Source organism: Rutidosis leptorrhynchoides, chromosome 1 (genome assembly GCF_046630445.1).
Source record: "Rutidosis leptorrhynchoides isolate AG116_Rl617_1_P2 chromosome 1, CSIRO_AGI_Rlap_v1, whole genome shotgun sequence".
In the NCBI taxonomy this organism is placed as follows: Eukaryota; Viridiplantae; Streptophyta; class Magnoliopsida; order Asterales; family Asteraceae; genus Rutidosis; species Rutidosis leptorrhynchoides.
In genome coordinates, this window is record NC_092333.1 from 392,548,305 (window position 1) to 392,553,891 (window position 5,587).

At 29.7% G+C, this 5,587-nt stretch overlaps 1 non-coding gene across 1 annotated transcript; it reads left to right on the top strand.

Moving 5' to 3' along the window:
- Window positions 1-2,285: 2,285 nt before the first annotated feature.
- On the top strand, window positions 2,286-2,392 carry LOC139886904 (small nucleolar RNA R71). The gene has a single exon (XR_011772764.1). It is a non-coding gene; the product is annotated as a small nucleolar RNA R71 (small nucleolar RNA).
- The last annotated feature ends 3,195 nt before the right edge of the window (window positions 2,393-5,587 follow it).

Below are 5,587 nucleotides of genomic sequence, written 5' to 3' on the forward strand. Positions count from 1 at the left end.
ACAAGAGTACAAGATTCAAAACGCAAAGTACAAGATATTAAATTGTACGCGAGGACGTTCGAAAATCCGGAACCGGGACTAGAGTCAACTCTTAACGCTCGACGCAACGGACTAAAAATTACAAGTTAACTATGTATATAAATATAATATAATATATAATTAATTATATTAATTATATATATATTATATATATATATTAAAAACTGTCGGCAGCCAGAAACTCCAAGGGTGTGAATTGAAAATACCTCTCCGCGACTCGCGGAGTTTGAAGGGCTTTTTGCCGCGAGTCGCGGAGCCCCAAATTTCAAGTCTGGCTATAAATCAACCCGAATTCTGATCAAAAATATATCATATTTTCATCTCTCTCTCAATATATACGAGTAATATATATTTATATTTATAATTTATATTTTAATTTTAATTATAATTCTAATAATAAGGGTATGTTAGCGAATGTTGTAAAGGTGTAAGTCGAAATTCTGCCCGTGTAACGCTACGCTATTTTTAATCATTGTAAGTTATGTTCAACCTTTTTACATTAATGTCTCGTAGCTAAGTTATTATTATGCTTATTTAAAACGAAGTAATCATGATGTTGGGCTAATTACTAAAATTGGGTAATTGGGCTTTGTACCATAATTGGGGTTTGGACAAAAGAACGACACTTGTGGAAACTAGACTATGGGCTATTAATGGGCTTTATATTTGTTTAACTAAATGAAAGTTTGTTAATGTTAATATAAAGATTTACAATTGGGCGTCCCTATAAATTACCATATAAACTCGATCGGACACGATGGGCGGGGTATTTATATGTATGAATAATCGTTCATTTAACCGGACACGGGAATGGATTAATAGCCACTAGAATAATTAAAACAGGGGTGAAATTACATTCAAGGGTAATTGGTGTAATTGTTAACAAAGTAGTAAAACCTTGGTTTACACGCAGTCGATAACCTGGTGTATTCATTAAACAAAGTATTAAAACCTTGTTACAATTCGAATCCCCAATTAGTTGGAATATTTATCTTCGGGTATAATAATAATTTGACAAGGACACTTGCAATTTATATTTATGACTGATGGACTGTTATGGACAAAAACCAGACGGACATATTGAATAATCCAGGACAAAGGACAATTAACCCATGGGCATAAAACTAAAATCAACACGTCAAACATCATGATTACGGAAGTTTAAATAAGCATAATTCTTTTATATCATATTTTATTTCCTTTATTTCATATTTAATTGCACTTCTAATTATCGCACTTTTATTTATTGTTATTTCATTTTATCGCACTTTTAATTATCGTACTTTTTAATTATCGCAATTTAATTTTTATCGCATTTTTATTATTTGCAATTTCATTATCGTTATTTACTTTACGCTTTAATTTAAAGTCTTGTATTTATTTTATATTTTACATTAGGTTTTAACTGCGACTAAAGTTTTAAAATCGACAAACCGGTCATTAAACGGTAAAAACCCCCCTTTATAATAATAATATCACTTATATATATATTTGTATTTTTATAAAAGTAAACTAATATAGCGTTGAGCTTTGCTTAAAGATCTCCCTGTGGAACGAACCGGACTTACTAAAAACTACACTACTGTACGATTAGGTACACTGCCTATAAGTGTTGTAGCAAGGTTTAAGTATATCCATTCTATAAATAAATAAATATCTTGTGTAAAATTGTATCGTATTTAATAGTATTTTCTGCTAAAATTTAATAGTATTTTATACCCCTCTGCTTTGACATCACTTGTTAATTGCTAAGACCTTGTTGGTTGTTGTATGGAACATTTCGGTTATAATTCTGATTTTGATTGTAGATTGGTCTTGGTGGTTGATAATTATTCTGATAATTATTTCCAGGCCTTTGGTTCATGTATGAAACATTCTCTCTTTGTTCCATCGTTTATTCAATACTAAGACAATCTTTTGTCAAATGTGGTCCTCCACACTGCTCACAACTAATTCGTATTGAGTGAATATCTTTCGTCATCTTTTCCATTCGTTTCTCGACAGCATCTATCTTTGCGAAAATGGAATCAAAGTCATGGCTAGAATCGGCTCTAGCTGCTTTAGATGATCTAACGATATCTTTTTCTTGATGCCACTCATGTGAGTAGGAAGCAGTATTATCAATAATTTTGTAAGCTTCAGTTGCGGTTTTCTTCATAATGGAACCACCAGCTGCTATATCGATGTCTTTTCGTGTAGTGATGTCGCATCCTTGGTAGAATATTTGTACTATTTGATAAGTGTCTAAACCATGTTGCGGACATCCTCTCAATAAATTTTCAAATCTTGTCCATGCCTCATATAGAGTTTCATTTGGCTTTTGTGTGAACGTAACAATTTCTCCTTGAAGTCTCACGGCTTTAGATGCCGGAAAGAATTGTTTAAGAAATTTTTCAACTAAAACGTCCCATGTATCAATCGCCCCTTCAGATAACGATTCTAACCAATCTTTGGCTTCTCCCTTTAAAGTCCAGGGAAATAACATGAGATAGATCTGTTCATCCTCTACTTCTCAGATTTTAAATAGAGAACAGATTCTATTAAAGGTTCGAAGATGTTCGTTTGGATCTTCCTTCGGCGCACCACTAAATTGGCATTGATTAGTTACCATGTGTAGGATTTGTCCTTTGATTTCATAATCTGGCGCATTAATGTCTGGTTGAGTAATTGCGTGACCTTGGCCAGTGCGTTTAGCTCTCATTCGGTCTTCCATACTTAGAGGTTCCAGATTTTCCATTATTGAATTTGTTGAATCTGAATCACTAAAGGATTATGACTTAATGGTTTCTTCCTCGACAATTTCTGGATGAGTGAATTGTAGTTCAGGAGGAATGATTAATGGTTCAGGATCTCGGAATTGTCCCTGAATATCCTCCGGATTCTCAATTGTGAGGTCGGGTTCAAAAAATGGATTATCGAAAATTTGAATTGGAGTACTTAGTTGACTAGATGACGATTCTAAAGAAAAATCAACGGCGACAATATTGGCTAGATGTCTTGATCGAGTTACAGGTGGTGAACGTTTTACTCAGTGCATTCACTGAATATCCTATTAGTTATAAAAGATAAAAATTATATAAGTTATCAAATTAATAGACTTTTCTGATTGTGCCCACGTTTCGAATAGCCAATAGATGCAGCAGGTAGCCAGGACCCTTTAAATCGGAAGCCCACAACTCGCCACTAACAAATCCAACTATTACTACGAAATAGTAAATTTTTGATGTCTATCAATTTAACCACTTAAAATAATTTTTCGTCGAAGTTTTGAATTTTTAGAGAAGAAATATAAAAAATTCTAAGTCCTAAAAACTAGAGCGTAGAGAAATAAGAAAGAAAAAGAGCGCGTCGAAAAACGTCGAAAAATAAAAGGTCGAAAAATAAGCGTCGAAAAATAATAAAATGCACTTAAAAGTCTAACAACTAAAATTTAAAACTTACGTCTAAAGGTATTAAAGCTTAAAGGAATTCTATATCCAAAACGGCAATTATTTAAAAAGTACTAAAATCTTAAATACTAAAACAATAAGTGACGTCGTAAAATTCTAAGGCGCCTAAATCTTTATCTAAAGAAAAAGCACTTAAGGGATTTTACGGCAAAGCCTAAAAATCTAAAAATATAAATAACTACGGTAAAAACTATAACTTAAAACTAATTACGAGCGAAAAAATATAAATATTACGAATAAACGATTAAAAAGATATAAATATAAAAAAAACTTAAATTTATAAAAATACAATTTTTATAAAAATATTATTTTTATATTATTTATTTTATAAATGTATCAATTTATAATTAATAAACTAATTTTAAACTAAAAATACAAAATAAAACTAAATAATAAAATAACTATACCCTTATTAGGGTTAATCAATAATAATTAATAATAATACTCCGTAATTAATGTAGTACCAAGTTCAGTTGGGCGTGTCAGAACCTCCATGCGATCGCATGAGTTTAAAACGCTGCAGCCATGCGATCGCATGGATGCAGTTTCAGATTTTGATGCAGGTCGAAAATTTCAGGTTCAAATGTTTTATTTATACTTTTTTTTTAATTTTCTGTTTTTATAAAATATTTAAATAGAATAAATAAAAACTTATATTTTAAAAACTAAAATAAAAATAAAGAAACTTTATAATTTTATATATATTTAACAAACTCTTAAAAATATATATATATTATATATTTTTTTAAATTTTTGTATTTTTAATAATTAAAAACGTATTTTTTTATATAAAAAAAATTAAAACTTGATAAAAATCTTATATATATATATATATATATATATATATATATATATATATATATATATATATATATATATATATATATATATATATATATATATATATATATATAGCGTTTCGCTTCCGGCGTTTAAGCAGTCCCCGGCAGCGGCACCAAAAATACTTGATGTGCGTAGAGGTGTATACGAAATAGTTATATTTTTATTGTGAAATACAATTAAATACGATACAATTTTACAGCAGTGTACCTAATCGTACAGTAGTGTAGTTTTTAGTAGTCCGGTTCGTCCACAGGGAACTAGCCAAGTTTAACGCTATATTTTTAAAACTATATTTGTAAAAAAATATATATATATATATATATATATATATATATATATATAAGTAGTATTATTATTATAAAAGTGGGTTTTTACCATTTAATGACCGGTTTGTCGATTTTAAAACTTTAGTCGCAGTTAAAACCTAATGTAAAATATAAATACCTTAATTTAAAGCGTAAAGTAAATAACGATAATTAAAGTACGATAATTTAAAGTGCGATAAATAAAATGACAATAAATAAAATTGCGATAATTAAAAAGTACGATAATTAAAAGTGCAATTAAATAAAATGACAGTAAATAAAAATGCGATGAAATATGAAATAAAGGAATTATGCTTATTTAAACTTCCGTAATCATGATGTTTGACGTATTGATTTTAATTTATTACCACGGGTTAATTGTCCTTTGTCCTGGATTATTTGATATGTCCATCTGGTTTTTGTCCATAACAGTCCATCAGTCATAAATATAAAGTGCTAGTGTCTTCGTCAAATTATCCTTATATCCGAAGTCAAATATTCCAACTAATTGGGGACTTAAACTATAACAAGGTTTTAATACTTTGTTAACAATTACGCCAAGTGTCCTTGTACATAATTCACCCTTGTTTTAATGAGTCTATTGACTATTAATCCATTCCCATGTCCGGTTAAATGAACGATTATTAGTACTTATAAATATCCCGCCAATCGTGTCCGATCGAGTGTATATGGTTATTTATAGGTACGTCCAATTATAAATCTTTATATTAAATTGACGAACTATCATTCAATTAAACAAATATAAAGCCCATTAATAGCCTATAGTCTAATTTCCACAAGTGTCGTTCTTTTGTCCTAACCCCAATTATGGTACAAAGCCCAATTACCCCGTCTTTAACATTTTAGCCCAACATCACGATTATTTCGGCTTAAATAAGCATAATAATAACTTAGCTACGAGACATTAATTTAAAAAGGTTGAACATAACT